Source organism: Chiloscyllium punctatum, chromosome 21 (assembly GCF_047496795.1).
Source record: "Chiloscyllium punctatum isolate Juve2018m chromosome 21, sChiPun1.3, whole genome shotgun sequence".
Taxonomy (NCBI): domain Eukaryota; kingdom Metazoa; phylum Chordata; class Chondrichthyes; order Orectolobiformes; family Hemiscylliidae; genus Chiloscyllium; species Chiloscyllium punctatum.
The window spans coordinates 29,771,207-29,794,900 of NC_092759.1; positions in this window are offsets into that span (position 1 = coordinate 29,771,207).

The window sequence follows — 23,694 nt, forward strand, 5'->3', positions numbered from 1 at the left end:
AAACAGAGGGGCTGAATCAGAGGGGCTGAATCAGAGGGGCTGAAACAGAGGGCCTGAATCAGAGGGGCTGAAACAGAAGGCGAGAAACAGAGGGGCTGAAAGAGAGGGCCTGAATCAGAGGGGCTGAAACAGAAGGCGAGAAACAGAGGGGCTGAAACACAGGGCGAGAAACAGAGGGGCAGAAACAGAGGGCGAGAAACAGTGGGGCTGAAACAGAGGGGCTGAAACAGAGGGCAAGAAACAGAGGGGCTGAAACAGAGGGCGAGAAACAGAGGGGCTGAAACAGAGGGGCTGAAGTGAGGGGCTGAAACAGAGGGCGAGAAACAGAGGGGCTGAAACAAAGGGCGAGAAACAAAGGGGCTGAAACAGAGGGGCAGAAACAGAGGGGCTGAAACAGAGGGGCTGAATCGGAGGGGCTGAAACAGAGGGGCTGAAACAGAGGGGCTGAAACAGAGGGCGAGAAACTGAGTGGCTAAAACAGAGGGCGATAAACCGAGGGGCTGAAACAGAGGGCAAGAAAGAGAGGGGCTGAAACCGAGTGGCTGAAACAGAAGGGCTGAAACAGAGGGGCTGAAACAGAGGGCGAGAAACAGAGGGGCTGAATCAGAGGGGCTGAAACAGAGGGGCTGAAACAGAAGGCGAGAAACAGACGGGCTGAAACAGAGGGCGAGAAACAGAGGGGCTGAAACAGAGGGGCTGAAACAGAGGGCGAGAAACAGAGGGGCTGAAACAGAGGGACTGAAACAGAGGGCAAGAAACAGAGGGGCTGAAACAGAGGGCGAGAAACAGAGGGGCTGAAACAGAGGGGCTGAAACAGAGGGGCTGAAACAGAGGGCGAGAAACAGAGGGGCTGAAACAAAGGGCGAGAAACAGAGGGGCGGAAACAGAGGGGCAGAAACAGAGGGGCTGAAACAGAGGGGCTGAATCGGAGGGGCTGAAACAGAGGGGCTGAAACAGAGGGGCTGAATCAGAGGGCAAGAAACAGAGGGGCTGAAACAGAGGGGCTGAAACAGAGGGGCAGAAACAGAGGGCGAGAAACAGAGGGGCTGAATCAGAGGGGCTGAATCAGAGGGGCTGAAACAGAGGGGCTGAAACAGAGGGCGAGAAACAGAGGGGCTGAATCAGAGGGGCTGAAACAGAGGGCGAGAAACAGAGGGGCTGAAACAGAGGGGCTGAAACAGAGGGGCTGAAACAGAGGGCGAGAAACAGAGGGGCTGAATCAGAGGGGCTGAATCAGAGGGGCTGAAACAGAGGGCCTGAATCAGAGGGGCTGAAACAGAAGGCGAGAAACAGAGGGGCTGAAAGAGAGGGCCTGAATCAGAGGGGCTGAAACAGAAGGCGTGAAACAGAGGGGCTGAAACAGAGGGCGAGAAACAGAGGGGCTGAAACAGAGGGGCTGAAACAGAGGGCGAGAAACAGAGGGGCTGAAACAGAGGGGCTGAAACAGAGGGCGAGAAACAGAGGGGCTGAAACAGAGGGGCTGAAACAGAGGGCAAGAAACAGAGGGGCGGAAACAGAGGGCGAGAAACAGAGGGGCTGAAACAGAGGGGCTGAAACAGAGGGCGAGAAACAGAGGGGCTGAAACAGAGGGGCTGAAACAGAGGGCAAGAAACAGAGGGGCTGAAACAGAGGGCGAGAAACAGAGGGGCTGAAACAGTGGGGCTGAAACAGAGGGGCTGAAACAGAGGGCGAGAAACAGAGGGGCTGAAACAAAGGGCGAGAAACAGAGGGGCGGAAACAGAGGGGCAGAAACAGAGGGGCTGAAACAGAGGGGCTGAATCGGAGGGGCTGAAACAGAGGGGCTGAAACAGAGGGGCTGAAACAGAGGGCAAGAAACAGAGGGGCTGAAACAGAGGGGCTGAAACAGAGGGGCAGAAACAGAGGGCGAGAAACAGACGGGCTGAATCAGAGGTGCTGAATCAGAGGGGCTGAAACAGAGGGGCTGAAACAGAGGGCGAGAAACAGAGGGGCTGAATCAGAGGGGCTGAATCAGAGGGGCTGAAACAGAGGGGCTGAAACAGAGGGCGAGAAACAGAGGGGCTGAAACAGAGGGCGAGAAACAGAGGGGCTGAAACAGAGGGCGAGAAACAGATGGGCTGAAACAGAGGGCGAGAAACAGAGGGGCTGAAACAGAGGGGCTGAAACAGAGGGCGAGAAACAGAGGGGCTGAAACAGAGGGGCTGAAACAGAGGGCGACAAACAGAGGGGCTGAAACAGAGGGCGAGAAACAGAGGGGCTGAAACAGAGGGCGAGAAACAGAGGGGCTGAAACAGAGGGCGAGAAACAGAGGGGCTGAAACAGAGGGGCTGAAACAGAGGGCGAGAAACAGAGGGGCTGAAACAGAGGGCGAGAAACAGAGGGGCTGAATCAGAGGGGCTGAAACAGAGGGCGAGAAACAGAGGGGCTGAAACAGAGGGGCTGAAGCTGAGGGGCTGAAACAGAGGGCGAGAAACAGAGGGGCTGAAACAAAGGGCGAGAAACAGAGGGGCTGAAACAGAGGGGCAGAAACAGAGGGGCTGAAACAGAGGGGCTGAATCGGAGGGGCTGAAACAGAGGGGCTGAAACAGAGGGGCTGAAACAGAGAGTGCGAAACAGAGGGGCTGAAACAGAGGGCGAGAAACAGAGGGGCTAAAACAGAGGGCGATAAACAGAGGGGCTGAAACAGAGGGCAAGAAAGAGAGGGGCTGAAACCGACTGGCTGAAACAGAAGGGCTGAAACAGAGGGGCTGAATCAGAGGGGCTGAAACAGAGGGGCTGAAACAGAAGGCGAGAAACAGATGGGCTGAAACAGAGGGCGAGAAACAGAGGGGCAGAAACAGAGGGCGAGAAACAGAGGGGCTGAAACAGAGGGGCTGAAACAGAGGGCAAGAAACAGAGGGGCTGAAACAGAGTGCGAGAAACAGAGGGGCTGAAACAGAGGGGCTGAAACAGAGTGGCTGAAACAGAGGGCGAGAAACAGAGGGGCTGAAACAAAGGGCGAGAAACAGAGGGGCTGAAACAGAGGGGCAGAAACAGAGGGGCTGAAACATAGGGGCTGAATCGGAGGGGCTGAAACAGAGGGGCTGAAACAGAGGGGCTGAAACAGAGAGTGCGAAACAGAGGGGCTGCAACAGAGGGGCTGAATCGGAGGGGCTGAAACAGAGGGGCTGAAACAGAGGGGCTGAAACAGAGGGCAAGAAACAGAGGGGATGAAACAGAGGGGCAGAAACAGAGGGCGAGAAACAGAGGGGCTGAATCAGAGGGGCTGAATCGGAGGGGCTGAAACAGAGGGGCTGAAACAGAGGGGCTGAAACAGAGGGCAAGAAACAGAGGGGATGAAACAGAGGGGCAGAAACAGAGGGCGAGAAACAGAGGGGCTGAATCAGAGGGGCTGAATCAGAGGGGCTGAAACAGAGGGGCTGAAACAGAGGGCGAGAAACAGAGGGGCTGAATCAGAGGGGCTGAATCAGAGGGGCTGAAACAGAGGGGCTGAAACAGAGGGCGAGAAACAGAGGGGCTGAAACAGAGGGCGAGAAACAGAGGGGCTGAAACAGAGGGCGAGAAACAGAGGGGCTGAAACAGAGGGCGAGAAACAGAGGGGCTGAAACAGCGGGGCTGAAACAGAGGGGCTGAAACAGAGGGCGAGAAACAGAGGGGCTGAAACAGAGGGCGAGAAACAGAGGGGCTGAATCAGAGGGGCTGAAACAGAGGGCGAGAAACAGAGGGGCTGAAACAGAGGGGCTGAAACAGAGGGGCTGAAACAGAGGGGCTGAAACAGAGGGCGAGAAACAGAGGGGCTGAATCAGAGGGGCTGAATCAGAGGGGCTGAAACAGAGGGCCTGAATCAGAGGGGCTGAAACAGAAGGCTAGAAACAGAGGGGCTGAAAGAGAGGGCCTGAATCAGAGGGGCTGAAACAGAAGGCGAGAAAACAGAGGGGCTGAAACAGAGGGCGAGAAACAGAGGGGCTGAAACAGAGGGCGAGAAACAGTGGGGCTGAAACAGAGGGGCTGAAACAGAGGGCAAGAAACAGAGAGGCTGAAACAGAGGGCGAGAAACAGAGGGGCTGAAACAGAGGGGCTGAAGCAGAGGGGCTGAAACAGAGGGCGAGAAACAGAGGGGCTGAAACAGAGTGCGAGAAACAGAGGGGCTGAAACAGAGGGGCTGGAACAGAGGGGCTGAAACAGAGGGCGAGAAACAGAGGGGCTGAAACAGATGGCGAGAAACAGAGGGGCTGAAACAGAGGGCGAGAAACAGAGGGGCTGAATCAGAGGGGCTGAAACAGAGGGCGAGAAACAGAGGGGCTGAAACAGAGGGCGAGAAACAGAGGGGCTGAAACAGAGGTGCTGAAACAGAGGGTGAGAAACAGAGGGGCTGAAACAGAGGGCGAGAAACAGAGGGGCTGAAACAGAGGGGCTGAAACAGAGGGGCTGATTCAGAGGGGCTGAAAAAGAGGGGCTGAATCAGAGGCGCTGAAACAGAGGGCGAGAAACAGAGGGGCTGAAACAGAGGGCGAGAAACAGAGGAGCAGAAACAGAGGGCGAGAAACAGAGGGGCTGAAACAGAGGGGCTGAAACAGAGAGTGCGAAACAGAGGGGCTGAAACAGAGGGCGAGAAACAGAGGGGCTGAAACAGAGGGCGAGAAACAGAAGGGCTGAAACAGAGGGAAAGAAACAGAGGGGCTGGAACCGAGTGGCTGAAACAGAAGGGCTGAAACAGAGGGGCTGAAACAGAGGGCGAGAAACAGAGGGGCTGAATCAGAGGGGCTGAATCAGAGGTGCTGAAACAGAGGGGCTGAATCAGAGGGGCTGAAACAGAAGGCGAGAAACAGAGGGGCTGAAACAGAGGGCGAGAAACAGAGGGGCAGAAACAGAGGGCGAGAAACAGAGGGGCTGAAACAGAGGGGCTGAAACAGAGGGGCTGAAACAGAGGGCAAGAAACAGAGGGGCTGAAACAAAGGGCGAGAAACAGTGGGGCTGAAACAGAGGGGCTGAAACAAAGGGCGAGAAACAGAGGGGCTGAAACAGAGGGGCCGAAACAGAGGGGCTGAAACAGAGGGGCTGAATCGGAGGGGCTGAAACAGAGAGGCTGAAACAGAGGGGCTGAAACAGAGGGCAAGAAACAGAAGGGCTGAAACAGAGGGGCTGAAACAGAGGGGTAGAAACAGAGGGCGAGAAACAGAGGGGCTGAAACAGACGGGCTGAAACAGCGGGCGAGAAACAGAGGGGCTGAATCAGAGGGGCTGAATCAGAGGGGCTGAAACAGAGGGGCTGAAACAGAGGGCGAGAAACTAAGGGACTGAATCAGAGGGGCTGAAACAGAGGGGCTGAAACAGACGGGCTGAAACAGAGAGCCTGAAACAAAGGGGCTGAAACAGAGGGGCTGAAATAGAGGGGCTGAAACAGAGGGGCTGAATCAGAGGGGCTGAAACAGAGGGGCTGAATCAGAGGGGCTGAAACAGAGGGCGAGAAACAGAGGGGCTGAAACAGAGGGGCTGAATCAGAGGGGCTGAAACAGAGGGGCTGAAACAGAGGGCGAGAAACAGAGAGGCTGAAACAGAGGGCGAGAAACAGAGGGGCTGAAACAGAGGGCAAGAAACAGAGGGGCTGAAACAGAGGGCGAGAAACAGACGGGCTGAAACAGAGGGGCTGAAACAGAGGGTCTGAAACAGAGGGCGAGAAACAGAGGGGCTGAAACAGAGGGCGAGAAACAGAGGGGCTGAAACAGAGGGCGAGAAACAGAGGGCGAGAAACAGAGGGACTGAAACAGAGGGTTTGAAACAGAGGGGCTGAAACAGAGGGCGAGAAACAGAGGGGCTGAAACGGAGGGCGAGAAACAGAGGGGCTGAAACAGAGGGCGAGAAACAGAGGGGCTGAAACAGAGGGGCTGAAACAGAGGGGCTGAAACAGAGGGTGAGAAATAAAGGGGCTGAAACAGAGGGCGAGAAACAGAGGGGCTGAAACAGAGGGCGAGAAACAGAGGGGCTGAAACAGAGGGCGAGAAACAGAGGGGCTGAAACAGAGGGGCTGAAACAGAGGGGCTGAAACAGAGGGCAAGAAATAGAGGGGCTGAAAAAGAGGGCAAGAAACAGAGGCGCTGAAACAGAGGGTGAGAAACAGAGGGGCTGAATCAGAGGGGCTGAAACAAATGCCGAGAAACAGAGGGGCTGAAACAGAGGGCGAGAAACAGAGGGGCTGAAACAGAGGGGCTGAAACAGAGGGTGAGAAACAGAGGGGCTGAAACAGAGGGCGAGAAACAGAGGGGCTGAAACAGAGGGGCAGAAACAGAGGGGCTGAATCAGAGGGGCGGAAACAGAGGGCGAGAAACAGAGGGGCAGATACAGAGGGCAAGAAACAGAGGGGCTGAAACTGAGGGCGAGAAACAGTCGGGCAGAAACAGAGAGCGAGAAACAGAGGGACTGAAACAGAGGGGCTGAAACAGAGAGCGCGAAACAGAGGGACTGAAACAGAGGGCGAGAAACAGAGGGGCTGAAACAGAGGGCGAGAAACAGAGGGGCTGAAACAGAGGGCGAGAAACAGAGGGGCAGAAACAGAGGGCGAGAAACAGAGGGACTGAAACAAAGGGTCTGAAACAGAGAGCGCGAAACAGAGGGCGAGAAACAGAGGGGCTGAAACAGCGGGCAAGAAACAGAGTGGCTGAAACAGAGGGAGAGAAACAGAGGGGCTGAAACAGAGGGCAAGAAACAGAGGGGCTGAAACAGAGTGTCTGAAACAGAGGGCGAGAAACAGAGGGGCTGAATCAGACAGGCTGAATCAGATGGGCTGAAACAGAGGGGCTGAAACAGAGGGCGAGAAACAGAGTGGCTGAAACAGAGGGCGAGAAACAGAGGGCGAGAAACAGAGGGTCTGAAAAAGTGGGGCTGAAACAAAGGGGCTGAAGCAAAGCGCCTGATACAGAGGGCGAGAAACAGAGGGGCTGAAACAGAGGGCGAGAAACAGAGGGGCTGAAACAGAGGGGCTGAAACAGAGGGCGAGAAACAGAGGGGCTGAAACAGAGGGCAAGAAATAGAGGGGCTGAAACCGAGTGGCTGAAACAGAAGGGCTGAAACAGAGGGGCTGAAACAGAGTCCGAGAAACAGAGGGGCTGAATCAGAGGGGCTGAATCAGAGGGGCTGAAACAGAGGGGCTGAATCAGAGGGGCTGAAACAGAAGGCGAGAAACCGAGGGGCTGAAACAGAGGGCGAGAAACAGAGGGGCAGAAACAGAGGGCGAGAAACAGAGGGGCTGAAACAGAGGGGCTGAAACAGAGGGGCTGAAACAGGGGGCAAGAAACAGAGGGGCTGAAACAGAGGGTGAGAAACAGAGGGGCTGAAACAGAGGGACTGAAACAGAGGGGCTGAAACAGAGGGCGAGAAACAGAGGGGCTGAAACAAAGGGCGAGAAACAGAGTGGCTGAAACAGAGGGGCAGAAACAGAGGGGCTGAATCGGAGGGGCTGAAACAGAGGGGCTGAAACAGAGGGGCTGAAACAGAGGGCAAGAAACAGAGGGGCTGAAACAGAGGGGCTGAAACAGAGGGGCAGAAACAGAGGGCGAGAAACAGAGGGGCTGAAACAGAGGGGCTGAAACAGAGTGCGAGAAACAGAGGGGCTGAATCAGAGGGGCTGAATCAGAGGGGCTGAAACAGAGGGGCTGAAACAGAGGGCGAGAAACTAAGGGACTGAATCAGAGGGGCTGAAACAGAGGGGCTGAAACAGACGGGCTGAAACAGAGAGCCTGAAACAGAGGGGCTGAAACAGAGGGGCTGAAATAGAGGGGCTGAAACAGAGGGGCTGAATCAGAGGGGCTGAAACAGAGGGGCTGAATCAGAGGGGCTGAAACAGAGGGCGAGAAACAGAGGGGCTGAAACAGTGGGGCTGAATCAGAGGGGCTGAAACAGAGGGGCTGAAACAGTGGGCGAGAAACAGAGAGGCTGAAAAAGAGGGCGAGAAACAGAGGGGCTGAAACAGAGGGCAAGAAACAGAGGGGCTGAAACAGAGGGCGAGAAACAGAGGGGCTGAAACAGAGGGGCTGAAACAGAGGGTGAGAAACAGAGGGGCTGAAACAGAGGGCGAGAAACACAGGGGCTGAAACAGAGGGGCTGAAACAGAGGGGCTGATTCAGAGGGGCTGAAAAAGAGGGGCTGAATCAGAGGGGCTGAAACAGAGGGCGAGAAACAGAGGAGCAGAAACAGAGGGCGAGAAACAGAGGAGCAGAAACAGAGGGCGAGAAACAGAGGGGCTGAAACAGAGGGGCTGAAACAGAGGGTGCGAAACAGAGGGGCTGAAACAGAGGGGCTGAAACAGAGGGCGAGAAACAGAGGGGCTGAAACAGTGGGAAAGAAACAGAGGGGCTGAAACCGAGTGGCTGAAACAGAAGGGCTGAAACAGAGGGGCTGAAACAGAGGGCGAGAAACAGAGGGGCTGAATCAGAGGGGCGGAAACAGAGGGCGAGAAACAGAGGGGCAGATACAGAGGGCAAGAAACAGAGGGGCTGAAACTGAGGGCGAGAAACAGTCGGGCAGAAACAGAGAGCGAGAAACAGAGGGACTGAAACAGAGGGGCTGAAACAGAGAGCGCGAAACAGAGGGACTGAAACAGAGGGCGAGAAACAGAGGGGCTGAAACAGAGGGCGAGAAACAGAGGGGCTGAAACAGAGGGCGAGAAACAGAGGGGCAGAAACAAAGGGTCTGAAACAGAGAGCGCGAAACAGAGGGCGAGAAACAGAGGGGCTGAAACAGCGGGCAAGAAACAGAGTGGCTGAAACAGAGGGAGAGAAACAGAGGGGCTGAAACAGAGGGCAAGAAACAGAGGGGCTGAAACAGAGTGTCTGAAACAGAGGGCGAGAAACAGAGGGGCTGAATCAGACAGGCTGAATCAGATGGGCTGAAACAGAGGGGCTGAAACAGAGGGCGAGAAACAGAGTGGCTGAAACAGAGGGCGAGAAACAGAGGGCGAGAAACAGAGGGTCTGAAAAAGTGGGGCTGAAACAAAGGGGCTGAAGCAAAGCGCCTGATACAGAGGGCGAGAAACAGAGGGGCTGAAACAGAGGGCGAGAAACAGAGGGGCTGAAACAGAGGGGCTGAAACAGAGGGCGAGAAACAGAGGGGCTGAAACAGAGGGCAAGAAATAGAGGGGCTGAAACCGAGTGGCTGAAACAGAAGGGCTGAAACAGAGGGGCTGAAACAGAGTCCGAGAAACAGAGGGGCTGAATCAGAGGGGCTGAATCAGAGGGGCTGAAACAGAGGGGCTGAATCAGAGGGGCTGAAACAGAAGGCGAGAAACAGAGGGGCTGAAACAGAGGGCGAGAAACAGAGGGGCAGAAACAGAGGGCGAGAAACAGAGGGGCTGAAACAGAGGGGCTGAAACAGAGGGGCTGAAACAGGGGGCAAGAAACAGAGGGGCTGAAACAGAGGGTGAGAAACAGAGGGGCTGAAACAGAGGGGCTGAAACAGAGGGGCTGAAACAGAGGGCGAGAAACAGAGGGGCTGAAACAAAGGGCGAGAAACAGAGTGGCTGAAACAGAGGGGCAGAAACAGAGGGGCTGAATCGGAGGGGCTGAAACAGAGGGGCTGAAACAGAGGGGCTGAAACAGAGGGCAAGAAACAGAGGGGCTGAAACAGAGGGGCTGAAACAGAGGGGCAGAAACAGAGGGCGAGAAACAGAGGGGCTGAAACAGAGGGGCTGAAACAGAGTGCGAGAAACAGAGGGGCTGAATCAGAGGGGCTGAATCAGAGGGGCTGAAACAGAGGGGCTGAAACAGAGGGCGAGAAACTAAGGGACTGAATCAGAGGGGCTGAAACAGAGGGGCTGAAACAGACGGGCTGAAACAGAGAGCCTGAAACAGAGGGGCTGAAACAGAGGGGCTGAAATAGAGGGGCTGAAACAGAGGGGCTGAATCAGAGGGGCTGAAACAGAGGGGCTGAATCAGAGGGGCTGAAACAGAGGGCGAGAAACAGAGGGGCTGAAACAGTGGGGCTGAATCAGAGGGGCTGAAACAGAGGGGCTGAAACAGTGGGCGAGAAACAGAGAGGCTGAAAAAGAGGGCGAGAAACAGAGGGGCTGAAACAGAGGGCAAGAAACAGAGGGGCTGAAACAGAGGGCGAGAAACAGAGGGGCTGAAACAGAGGGGCTGAAACAGAGGGTGAGAAACAGAGGGGCTGAAACAGAGGGCGAGAAACACAGGGGCTGAAACAGAGGGGCTGAAACAGAGGGGCTGATTCAGAGGGGCTGAAAAAGAGGGGCTGAATCAGAGGGGCTGAAACAGAGGGCGAGAAACAGAGGAGCAGAAACAGAGGGCGAGAAACAGAGGAGCAGAAACAGAGGGCGAGAAACAGAGGGGCTGAAACAGAGGGGCTGAAACAGAGGGTGCGAAACAGAGGGGCTGAAACAGAGGGGCTGAAACAGAGGGCGAGAAACAGAGGGGCTGAAACAGTGGGAAAGAAACAGAGGGGCTGAAACCGAGTGGCTGAAACAGAAGGGCTGAAACAGAGGGGCTGAAACAGAGGGCGAGAAACAGAGGGGCTGAATCAGAGGGGCTGAATCAGAGGGGCTGAAACAGAGGGGCTGAATCAGAGGGGCTGAAACAGAAGGCGAGAAACAGAGGGGCTGAAACAGAGGGCGAGAAACAGAGGGGCAGAAACAGAGGGCGAGAAACAGAGGGGCTGAAACAGAGGGGCTGAAACAGAGGGGCTGAAACAGAGGGCAAGAAACAGAGGGGCTGAAACAGAGGGCGAGAAACAGAGGGGCTGAAACAGAGGGGCTGAAACAGAGCGGCTGAAACAGAGGGCGAGAAACAGAGGGGCTGAAACAAAGGGCGAGAAACAGAGGGGCTGAAACAGAGGGGCAGAAACAGAGGGGCTGAAACAGAGGGGCTGAATCGTAGGGGCTGAAACAGAGGGGCTGAAACAGAGGGGCTGAAACAGAGGGCAAGAAACAGAGGGGCTGAAACAGAGGGCGAGAAACAGAGGGGCTGAAACAGAGGGGCTGAAACAGAGGGCGAGAAACAGAGGGGCTGAAACAGAGGGGCTGAAACAGAGGGCGACAAACAGAGGGGCTGAAACAGAGGGCGAGAAACAGAGGGGCTGAAACAGAGGGCGAGAAACAGAGGGGCTGAAACAGAGGGCGAGAAACAGAGGGGCTGAAACAGAGGGGCTGAAACAGAGGGCGAGAAACAGAGGGGCTGAAACAGAGGGCGAGAAACAGAGGGGCTGAATCAGAGGGGCTGAAACAGAGGGCGAGAAACAGAGGGGCTGAAACAGAGGGGCTGAAGCTGAGGGGCTGAAACAGAGGGCGAGAAACAGAGGGGCTGAAACAAAGGGCGAGAAACAGAGGGGCTGAAACAGAGGGGCAGAAACAGAGGGGCTGAAACAGAGGGGCTGAATCGGAGGGGCTGAAACAGAGGGGCTGAAACAGAGGGGCTGAAACAGAGAGTGCGAAACAGAGGGGCTGAAACAGAGGGCGAGAAACAGAGGGGCTAAAACAGAGGGCGATAAACAGAGGGGCTGAAACAGAGGGCAAGAAAGAGAGGGGCTGAAACCGACTGGCTGAAACAGAAGGGCTGAAACAGAGGGGCTGAATCAGAGGGGCTGAAACAGAGGGGCTGAAACAGAAGGCGAGAAACAGACGGGCTGAAACAGAGGGCGAGAAACAGAGGGGCAGAAACAGAGGGCGAGAAACAGAGGGGCTGAAACAGAGGGGCTGAAACAGAGGGCAAGAAACAGAGGGGCTGAAACAGAGTGCGAGAAACAGAGGGGCTGAAACAGAGGGGCTGAAACAGAGTGGCTGAAACAGAGGGCGAGAAACAGAGGGGCTGAAACAAAGGGCGAGAAACAGAGGGGCGGAAACAGAGGGGCAGAAACAGAGGGGCTGAAACAGAGGGGCTGAATCGGAGGGGCTGAAACAGAGGGGCTGAAACAGAGGGGCTGAAACAGAGGGCAAGAAACAGAGGGGATGAAACAGAGGGGCAGAAACAGAGGGCGAGAAACAGAGGGGCTGAATCAGAGGGGCTGAATCAGAGGGGCTGAAACAGAGGGGCTGAAACAGAGGGCGAGAAACAGAGGGGCTGAATCAGAGGGGCTGAATCAGAGGGGCTGAAACAGAGGGGCTGAAACAGAGGGCGAGAAACAGAGGGGCTGAAACAGAGGGCGAGAAACAGAGGGGCTGAAACAGAGGGCGAGAAACAGAGGGGCTGAAACAGAGGGCGAGAAACAGAGGGGCTGAAACAGCGGGGCTGAAACAGAGGGGCTGAAACAGAGGGCGAGAAACAGAGGGGCTGAAACAGAGGGCGAGAAACAGAGGGGCTGAATCAGAGGGGCTGAAACAGAGGGCGAGAAACAGAGGGGCTGAAACAGAGGGGCTGAAACAGAGGGGCTGAAACAGAGGGGCTGAAACAGAGGGCGAGAAACAGAGGGGCTGAATCAGAGGGGCTGAATCAGAGGGGCTGAAACAGAGGGCCTGAATCAGAGGGGCTGAAACAGAAGGCTAGAAACAGAGGGGCTGAAAGAGAGGGCCTGAATCAGAGGGGCTGAAACAGAAGGCGAGAAAACAGAGGGGCTGAAACAGAGGGCGAGAAACAGAGGGGCTGAAACAGAGGGCGAGAAACAGTGGGGCTGAAACAGAGGGGCTGAAACAGAGGGCAAGAAACAGAGAGGCTGAAACAGAGGGCGAGAAACAGAGGGGCTGAAACAGAGGGGCTGAAGCAGAGGGGCTGAAACAGAGGGCGAGAAACAGAGGGGCTGAAACAGAGTGCGAGAAACAGAGGGGCTGAAACAGAGGGGCTGGAACAGAGGGGCTGAAACAGAGGGCGAGAAACAGAGGGGCTGAAACAGATGGCGAGAAACAGAGGGGCTGAAACAGAGGGCGAGAAACAGAGGGGCTGAATCAGAGGGGCTGAAACAGAGGGCGAGAAACAGAGGGGCTGAAACAGAGGGCGAGAAACAGAGGGGCTGAAACAGAGGTGCTGAAACAGAGGGTGAGAAACAGAGGGGCTGAAACAGAGGGCGAGAAACAGAGGGGCTGAAACAGAGGGGCTGAAACAGAGGGGCTGATTCAGAGGGGCTGAAAAAGAGGGGCTGAATCAGAGGCGCTGAAACAGAGGGCGAGAAACAGAGGGGCTGAAACAGAGGGCGAGAAACAGAGGAGCAGAAACAGAGGGCGAGAAACAGAGGGGCTGAAACAGAGGGGCTGAAACAGAGAGTGCGAAACAGAGGGGCTGAAACAGAGGGCGAGAAACAGAGGGGCTGAAACAGAGGGCGAGAAACAGAAGGGCTGAAACAGAGGGAAAGAAACAGAGGGGCTGGAACCGAGTGGCTGAAACAGAAGGGCTGAAACAGAGGGGCTGAAACAGAGGGCGAGAAACAGAGGGGCTGAATCAGAGGGGCTGAATCAGAGGTGCTGAAACAGAGGGGCTGAATCAGAGGGGCTGAAACAGAAGGCGAGAAACAGAGGGGCTGAAACAGAGGGCGAGAAACAGAGGGGCAGAAACAGAGGGCGAGAAACAGAGGGGCTGAAACAGAGGGGCTGAAACAGAGGGGCTGAAACAGAGGGCAAGAAACAGAGGGGCTGAAACAGAGGGCGAGAAACAGAGGGGCTGAAACAGAGGGGCTGAAACAAAGGGCGAGAAACAGAGGGGCTGAAACAGAGGGGCCGAAACAGAGGGGCTGAAACAGAGGGGCTGAATCGGAGGGGCTGAAACAGAGGGGCTGAAACAGAGGGGCTGAAACAGAGGGCAAGAAACAGAAGGGCTGAAACAGAGGGGCTGAAACAGAGGGGCAGAAACAGAGGGCGAGAAACAGAGGGGCTGAAACAGACGGGCTGAAACAGCGGGCGAGAAACAGAGGGGCTGAATCAGAGGGGCTGAATCAGAGGGGCTGAAACAGAGGGGCTGAAACAGAGGGCGAGAAACTAAGGGACTGAATCAGAGGGGCTGAAACAGAGGGGCTGAAACAGACGGGCTGAAACAGAGAGCCTGAAACAGAGGGGCTGAAACAGAGGGGCTGAAATAGAGGGGCTGAAACAGAGGGGCTGAATCAGAGGGGCTGAAACAGAGGGGCTGAATCAGAGGGGCTGAAACAGAGGGCGAGAAACAGAGGGGCTGAAACAGAGGGGCTGAATCAGAGGGGCTGAAACAGAGGGGCTGAAACAGAGGGCGAGAAACAGAGAGGCTGAAACAGAGGGCGAGAAACAGAGGGGCTGAAACAGAGGGCAAGAAACAGAGGGGCTGAAACAGAGGGCGAGAAACAGACGGGCTGAAACAGAGGGGCTGAAACAGAGGGTCTGAAACAGAGGGCGAGAAACAGAGGGGCTGAAACAGAGGGCGAGAAACAGAGGGGCTGAAACAGAGGGCGAGAAACAGAGGGCGAGAAACAGAGGGACTGAAACAGAGGGTTTGAAACAGAGGGGCTGAAACAGAGGGCGTGAAACAGAGGGGCTGAAACGGAGGGCGAGAAACAGAGGGGCTGAAACAGAGGGCGAGAAACAGAGGGGCTGAAACAGAGGGGCTGAAACAGAGGGGCTGAAACAGAGGGTGAGAAATAAAGGGGCTGAAACAGAGGGCGAGAAACAGAGGGGCTGAAACAGAGGGCGAGAAACAGAGGGGCTGAAACAGAGGGCGAGAAACAGAGGGGCTGAAACAGAGGGGCTGAAACAGAGGGGCTGAAACAGAGGGCAAGAAATAGAGGGGCTGAAAAAGAGGGCAAGAAACAGAGGCGCTGAAACAGAGGGTGAGAAACAGAGGGGCTGAATCAGAGGGGCTGAAACAAATGCCGAGAAACAGAGGGGCTGAAACAGAGGGCGAGAAACAGAGGGGCTGAAACAGAGGGGCTGAAACAGAGGGTGAGAAACAGAGGGGCTGAAACAGAGGGCGAGAAACAGAGGGGCTGAAACAGAGGGGCAGAAACAGAGGGGCTGAATCAGAGGGGCGGAAACAGAGGGCGAGAAACAGAGGGGCAGATACAGAGGGCAAGAAACAGAGGGGCTGAAACTGAGGGCGAGAAACAGTCGGGCAGAAACAGAGAGCGAGAAACAGAGGGACTGAAACAGAGGGGCTGAAACAGAGAGCGCGAAACAGAGGGACTGAAACAGAGGGCGAGAAACAGAGGGGCTGAAACAGAGGGCGAGAAACAGAGGGGCTGAAACAGAGGGCGAGAAACAGAGGGGCAGAAACAGAGGGCGAGAAACAGAGGGACTGAAACAAAGGGTCTGAAACAGAGAGCGCGAAACAGAGGGCGAGAAACAGAGGGGCTGAAACAGCGGGCAAGAAACAGAGTGGCTGAAACAGAGGGAGAGAAACAGAGGGGCTGAAACAGAGGGCAAGAAACAGAGGGGCTGAAACAGAGTGTCTGAAACAGAGGGCGAGAAACAGAGGGGCTGAATCAGACAGGCTGAATCAGATGGGCTGAAACAGAGGGGCTGAAACAGAGGGCGAGAAACAGAGTGGCTGAAACAGAGGGCGAGAAACAGAGGGCGAGAAACAGAGGGTCTGAAAAAGTGGGGCTGAAACAAAGGGGCTGAAGCAAAGCGCCTGATACAGAGGGCGAGAAACAGAGGGGCTGAAACAGAGGGCGAGAAACAGAGGGGCTGAAACAGAGGGGCTGAAACAGAGGGCGAGAAACAGAGGGGCTGAAACAGAGGGCAAGAAATAGAGGGGCTGAAACCGAGTGGCTGAAACAGAAGGGCTGAAACAGAGGGGCTGAAACAGAGTCCGAGAAACAGAGGGGCTGAATCAGAGGGGCTGAATCAGAGGGGCTGAAACAGAGGGGCTGAATCAGAGGGGCTGAAACAGAAGGCGAGAAACAGAGGGGCTGAAACAGAGGGCGAGAAACAGAGGGGCAGAAACAGAGGGCGAGAAACAGAGGGGCTGAAACAGAGGGGCTGAAACAGAGGGGCTGAAACAGGGGGCAAGAAACAGAGGGGCTGAAACAGAGGGTGAGAAACAGAGGGGCTGAAACAGAGGGGCTGAAACAGAGGGGCTGAAACAGAGGGCGAGAAACAGAGGGGCTGAAACAAAGGGCGAGAAACAGAGTGGCTGAAACAGAGGGGCAGAAACAGAGGGGCTGAATCGGAGGGGCTGAAACAGAGGGGCTGAAACAGAGGGGCTGAAACAGAGGGCAAGAAACAGAGGGGCTGAAACAGAGGGGCTGAAACAGAGGGGCAGAAACAGAGGGCGAGAAACAGAGGGGCTGAAACAGAGGGGCTGAAACAGAGTGCGAGAAACAGAGGGGCTGAATCAGAGGGGCTGAATCAGAGGGGCTGAAACAGAGGGGCTGAAACAGAGGGCGAGAAACTAAGGGACTGAATCAGAGGGGCTGAAACAGAGGGGCTGAAACAGACGGGCTGAAACAGAGAGCCTGAAACAGAGGGGCTGAAACAGAGGGGCTGAAATAGAGGGGCTGAAACAGAGGGGCTGAATCAGAGGGGCTGAAACAGAGGGGCTGAATCAGAGGGGCTGAAACAGAGGGCGAGAAACAGAGGGGCTGAAACAGTGGGGCTGAATCAGAGGGGCTGAAACAGAGGGGCTGAAACAGTGGGCGAGAAACAGAGAGGCTGAAAAAGAGGGCGAGAAACAGAGGGGCTGAAACAGAGGGCAAGAAACAGAGGGGCTGAAACAGAGGGCGAGAAACAGAGGGGCTGAAACAGAGGGGCTGAAACAGAGGGTGAGAAACAGAGGGGCTGAAACAGAGGGCGAGAAACACAGGGGCTGAAACAGAGGGGCTGAAACAGAGGGGCTGATTCAGAGGGGCTGAAAAAGAGGGGCTGAATCAGAGGGGCTGAAACAGAGGGCGAGAAACAGAGGAGCAGAAACAGAGGGCGAGAAACAGAGGAGCAGAAACAGAGGGCGAGAAACAGAGGGGCTGAAACAGAGGGGCTGAAACAGAGGGTGCGAAACAGAGGGGCTGAAACAGAGGGGCTGAAACAGAGGGCGAGAAACAGAGGGGCTGAAACAGTGGGAAAGAAACAGAGGGGCTGAAACCGAGTGGCTGAAACAGAAGGGCTGAAACAGAGGGGCTGAAACAGAGGGCGAGAAACAGAGGGGCTGAATCAGAGGGGCTGAATCAGAGGGGCTGAAACAGAGGGGCTGAATCAGAGGGGCTGAAACAGAAGGCGAGAAACAGAGGGGCTGAAACAGAGGGCGAGAAACAGAGGGGCAGAAACAGAGGGCGAGAAACAGAGGGGCTGAAACAGAGGGGCTGAAACAGAGGGGCTGAAACAGAGGGCAAGAAACAGAGGGGCTGAAACAGAGGGCGAGAAACAGAGGGGCTGAAACAGAGGGGCTGAAACAGAGCGGCTGAAACAGAGGGCGAGAAACAGAGGGGCTGAAACAAAGGGCGAGAAACAGAGGGGCTGAAACAGAGGGGCAGAAACAGAGGGGCTGAAAAAGAGGGGCTGAATCGGAGGGGCTGAAACAGAGGGGCTGAAACAGAGGGGCTGAAACAGAGGGCAAGAAACAGAGGGGCTGAAACAGAGGGGCTGAAACAGAGGGGCAGAAACAGAGGGCGAGAAACAGAGGGGCTGAAACAGAGGGGCTGAAACAGAGGGCGAGAAACAGAGGGGCTGAATCAGAGGGGCTGAATCAGAGGGGCTGAAACAGAGGGGCTGAAACAGAGGGCGAGAAACTAAGGGACTGAATCAGACGGGCTGAAACAGAGGGGCTGAAACAGAAGGGCTGAAACAGAGAGCCTGAAACAGAGGGCGAGAAACAGAGAGGCTGAAACAGAGGGCGAGAAACAGAGGGGATGAAACAGAGGGCAAGAAACAGAGGGGCTGAAACAGAGGGCGAGAAACAGACGGGCTGAAACAGAGGGGCTGAAACAGAGGGGCTGAAACAGAGGGCGAGAAACAGAGGGGCTGAAACACAGGGCGAGAAACAGAGGGGCTGAAACAGAGGGCGAGAAACAGAGGGCGAGAAACAGAGGGACTGAAACAGAGGGTCTGAAACAGAGGGGCTGAAACAGAGGGCGAGAAACAGAGGGGCTGAAACGGAGGGCGAGAAACAGAGGGGCTGAAACAGAGGGCGAGAAACAGAGGGGCTGAAACAGAGGGGCTGAAACAGAGGGGCTGAAACAGAGGGGCTGAAACAGAGGGTGAGAAATAAAGGGGCTGAAACAGAGGGCGAGAAACAGAGGGGCTGAAACAGAGGGCGAGAAACAGAGGGGCTGAAACAGAGGGCGAGAAACAGAGGGGCTGAAACAGAGGGGCTGAAACAGAGGGGCTGAAACAGAGGGCAAGAAATAGAGGGGCTGAAAAAGAGGGCAAGAAAGAGAGGGGCTGAAACAGAGGGTGAGAAACAGAGGGGCTGAATCAGAGGGGCTGAAACAAATGCCGAGAAACAGAGGGCCTGAAACAGAGGGCGAGAAACAGAGGGGCTGAAACAGAGGGGCTGAAACAGAGGGTGAGAAACAGAGGGGCTGAAACAGAGGGCGAGAAACAGAGGGGCTGAAACAGAGGGGCAGAAACAGAGGGGCTGAATCAGAGGGGCGGAAACAGAGGGCGAGAAACAGAGGGGCAGATACAGAGGGCAAGAAACAGAGGGGCTGAAACAGAGGGCGAGAAACAGACGGGCAGAAACAGAGAGCGAGAAACAGAGGGACTGAAACAGAGGGGCTGAAACAGAGAGCGCGAAACAGAGGGACTGAAACAGAGGGGCTGAAACAGAGGGCAAGAAACAGAGGGGCTGAAACAGAGGGCGAGAAACAGACGGGCAGAAACAGAGGGCGAGAAACAGAGGGACTGAAACAAAGGGTCTGAAACAGAGAGCGCGAAACAGAGGGCGAGAAACAGAGGGGCTGAAACAGCGGACAAGAAACAGAGGGGCTGAAACAGAGGGCGAGAAACAGTGGGGCTGAAACAGAGGGCAAGAAACAGAGGGGCTGAAACAGAGTGTCTGAAACAGAGGGCGAGAAACAGAGGGGCTGAATCACACAGGCTGAATCAGATGGGCTGAAACAGAGGGGCTGAAACAGAGGGCGAGAAACAGAGTGGCTGAAACAGAGGGCGAGAAACAGAGGGCGAGAAACAGAGGGGCTGAAAAAGTGGGGCTGAAACAAAGGGGCTGAAACAAAGCGCCTGATACAGATGGCGAGAAACAGAGGGGCTGAAACAGAGGGCGAGAAACAGAGGGGCTGAAACAGAGGGGCTGAAACAGAGGCCGAGAAACAGAGGGGCTGAAACAGAGGGCAAGAAACAGAGCGGCTGAAACCGAGTGGCTGAAACAGAAGGGCTGAAACAGAGGGGCTGAAACAGAGTGCGAGAAACAGAGGGGCTGAATCAGAGGGGCTGAATCAGAGGGGCTGAAACAGAGGGGCTGAATCAGGGGGGCTGAAACAGAAGGCGAGAAACAGAGGGGCTGAAACAGAGGGCGAGAAACAGAGGGGCAGAAACAGAGGGCGAGAAACAGAGGGGCTGAAACAGAGGGGCTGAAACAGAGGGGCTGAAACAGAGGGCAAGAAACAGAGGGGCTGAAACAGAGGGTGAGAAACAGAGGGGCTGAAACAGAGGGGCTGAAACGGAGGGCGAGAAACAGAGGGGCTGAAACAAAGGGCGAGAAACAGAGGGGCTGAAACAGAGGGGCAGAAACAGAGGGGCTGAAACAGAGGGGCTGAATCGGAGGGGCTGAAACAGAGGGGCTGAAACAGAGGGGCTGAAACAGAGGGTAAGAAACAGAGGGGCTGAAACAGAGGGGCTGAAACAGAGGGGCAGAAACAGAGGGCGAGAAACAGAGGGGCTGAAACAGAGGGGCTGAAACAGAGGGCGAGAAACAGAGGGGCTGAATCAGAGGGGCTGAATCAGAGGGGCTGAAACAGAGGGGCTGAAACAGAGGGCGAGAAACTAAGGGACTGAATCAGAGGGGCTGAAACAGAGGGGCTGAAACAGACGGGCTGAAACAGAGAGCCTGAAACAGAGGGGCTGAAACAGAGGGGCTGAAATAGAGGGGCTGAAACAGACGGGCTGAATCAGAGGGGCTGAAACAGAGGGGCTGAATGAGAGGGGCTGAAACAGAGGGCGAGAAACAGAGGGGCTGAAACAGTGGGGCTGAATCAGAGGGGCTGAAACAGATGGGCTGAAACAGAGGGCGAGAAACAGAGAGGCTGAAACAGAGGGCGAGAAACAGAGGGGCTGAAACAGAGGGCAAGAAACAGAGGGGCTGAAACAGAGGGCGAGAAACAGAGGGGCTGAAACAGAGGGGCTGAAACAGAGGGGCTGAAACAGAGGGCGAGAAACAGAGGGGCTGAAACGGAGGGCGAGAAACAGAGGGGCTGAAACAGAGGGCGAGAAACAGAGGGGCTGAAACAGAGGGGCTGAAACAGTGGGGCTGAAACAGAGGGGCTGAAACAGAGGGTGAGAAATAAAGGGGCTGAAACAGAGGGCGAGAAACAGAGGGGCTGAAACAGAGGGCGAGAAACAGAGGGGCTGAAACAGAGGGGCTGAAACAGAGGGGCTGAAACAGAGGGCAAGAAATAGAGGGGCTGAAAAAGAGGGCGAGAAACAGAGGGGCTGAAACAGAGGGGCTGAATCAGAGGGGCTGAAACAAATGCCGAGAAACAGAGGGGCTGAAACAGAGTGCGAGATACAGAGGGGCTGAAACAGAGGGGCTGAAACAGAGGGTGAGAAACAGAGGGGCTGAAACAGAGGGCGAGAAACAGATGGGCTGAAACAGAGGGGCAGAAACAGAGGGGCTGAATCAGAGTGGCTGATTCAGAGGGTCTGAAACAGAGGGGCTGAATCAGAGGGGCGGAAACAGAGGGCGAGAAACAGAGGGGCAGAAACAGAGGGCAAGAAACAGAGGGGCTGAAACAGAGGGCGAGAAACAGACGGGCAGAAACAGAGAGCGAGAAACAGAGGGACTGAAACAGAGGGGCTGAAACAGAGAGCGCGAAACAGAGGGACTGAAACAGAGGGCGAGAAACAGAGGGGCTGAAACAGAGGGCGAGAAACAGAGGGGCTGAAACAGAGGGCGAGAAACAGAGGGGCTGAAACAGAGGGCAAGAAACAGAGGGGCTGAAACAGAGTGGCTGAAACAGAGGGCGAGAAACAGAGGGGCTGAATCAGACAGGCTGAATCAGATGGGCTGAAACAGAGGGGCTGAAACAGAGGGCGAGAAACAGAGGGCGAGAAACAGAGGGCGAGAAACAGTGGGGCTGAAACAGAGGGCGAGAAACAGAGAGGCTGAAACACAGGGCGAGAAACAGAGGGGCTGAAACAGAGGGCGAGAAACAGAGGGGCTGAAACAGAGGGACTGAAACAGAGGGGATGAAACAGAGGGGCTGAAACAGAGGGCGAGAAACAGAGTGGCTGAAACAGAGAGCGAGAAACAGAGTGGCTGAAACAGAGGGCAAGGAACAGAAGGGCTGAAACAGAGGGCGAGAAACAGAGGGGCTGAAACAGAGGGGCTGAAACAGAGGGGCGGAAACAGAGGGGCTGAAACAGAGAGCGAGAAACAGAGGGGCTGAAACAGAGGGGCTGAAACAGAGGGCTAGAAACCGAGGGGCTGAAACAGAGGGCGAGAAACAGAGGGGCTGAAACAGAGGGCGAGAAACAGAGGGCGAGAAACAGAGGGACTGAAACAGAGGGTCTGAAACAGAGGGGCTGAAACAGAGGGCGAGAAACAGAGGGGCTGAAACAGAGGGCGAGAAACAGAGGAGCAGAAACAGAGGGCGAGAAACAGAGGGGCTGAAACAGAGGGGCTGAAACAGAGAGTGCGAAACAGAGGGGCTGAAACAGAGGCCGAGAAACAGAGGGGCTGAAACAGAGGGGCTGAAACAGAGGGGCTGAAACAGAGGGCAAGAAACAGAGGGGCTGAAACCGAGTTGCTGAAACAGAAGGGCTGAAACAGAGGGGCTGAAACAGAGGGCGAGAAACAGAGGGGCTGAAACAGAAGGCGAGAAACAGAGGGGCTGAAACAGAGGGCGAGAAACAGAGGGGCAGAAACAGAGGGCGAGAAACAGAGGTGTGAAACAGAGGGGCTGAAACAGAGGGGCTGAAACAGAGGGCAAGAAACAGAGCGGCTGAAACAGAGGGCGAGAAACAGAGGGGCTGAAACAGAGGGGCTGAAACAGAGGGGCTGAAACAGAGGGCGAGAAACAGAGGGGCTGAAACAAAGTGCGAGAAACAGAGGGGCTGAAACAGAGGGGCAGAAACAGAGGGGCTGAAACAGAGGGGCTGAATCGGAGGGGCTGAAACAGAGGGGCTGAAACAGAGGGGCTGAAACAGAGGGCAAGAAACAGAGGGGCTGAAACAGAGGGGCTGAAACAGAGGGGCAGAAACAGAGGGCGAGAAACAGAGGGGCTGAATCAGAGGGGCTGAATCAGAGGGGCTGAAACAGAGGGGCTGAAACAGAGGGCGAGAAACTAAGGGACTGAATCAGAGGGGCTGAAACAGAGGGGCTGAAACAGAGGGGCAGAAACAGAGGGCGAGAAACAGAGGGGCTGAAACAGAGGGGCTGAAACAGAGGGCGAGAAACAAAGCGGCTTAATCAGAGGGGCTGAATCAGAGGGGCTGAAACAGAGGGGCTGAATCAGAGGGGCTGAAACAGAAGGCGAGAAACAGAGGGGCTGAAACAGAGGGCGAGAAACAGAGGGGCAGAAACAGAGGGCGAGAAACAGAGGGGCTGAAACAGAGGGGCTGAAACAGAGGGGCTGAAACAGAGGGCAAGAAACAGAGGGGCTGAAACAGAGGGCGAGAAACAGAGGGGCTGAAACAGAGGGGCTGAAACAGAGGGGCTGAAACAGAGGGCGAGAAACAGAGGGGCTGAAACAAAGGGCGAGAAACAGAGGGGCTGAAACAGAGGGGCAGAAACAGAGGGGCTGAAACAGAGGGGCTGAATCGGAGGGGCTGAAACAGAGGGGCTGAAACAGAGGGGCTGAAACAGAGGGCAAGAAACAGAGGGGCTGAAACAGAGGGGCTGAAAAAGAGGGGCAGAAACAGAGGGCGAGAAACAGAGGGGCTGAAACAGAGGGGCTGAAACAGAGGGCGAGAAACAGAGGGGCTGAATCAGAGGGGCTGAATCAGAGGGGCTGAAACAGAGGGGCTGAAACAGAGGGCGAGAAACAGAGGGGCTGAAACAGAGGGGCAGAAACAGAGGGGCTGAATCAGAGTGGCTGATTCAGAGGGTCTGAAACAGAGGGGCTGAATCAGAGGGGCGGAAACAGAGGGCGAGAAACAGAGGGGCAGAAACAGAGGGCAAGAAACAGAGGGGCTGAAACAGAGGGCGAGAAACAGACGGGCAGAAACAGAGAGCGAGAAACAGAGGGACTGAAACAGAGGGGCTGAAACAGAGAGCGCGAAACAGAGGGACAGAAACAGAGGGCGAGAAACAGAGGGGCTGAAACAGAGGGCGAGAAACAGAGGGGCTGAAACAGAGGGCGAGAAACAGAGGGGCTGAAACAGAGGGCAAGAAACAGAGGGGCTGAAACAGAGTGGCTGAAACAGAGGGCGAGAAACAGAGGGGCTGAATCAGACAGGCTGAATCAGATGGGCTGAAACAGAGGGGCTGAAACAGAGGGCGAGAAACAGAGGGCGAGAAACAGAGGGCGAGAAACAGTGGGGCTGAAACAGAGGGCGAGAAACAGAGAGGCTGAAACACAGGGCGAGAAACAGAGGGGCTGAAACAGAGGGCGAGAAACAGAGGGGCTGAAACAGAGGGACTGAAACAGAGGGGATGAAACAGAGGGGCTGAAACAGAGGGCGAGAAACAGAGTGGCTGAAACAGAGAGCGAGAAACAG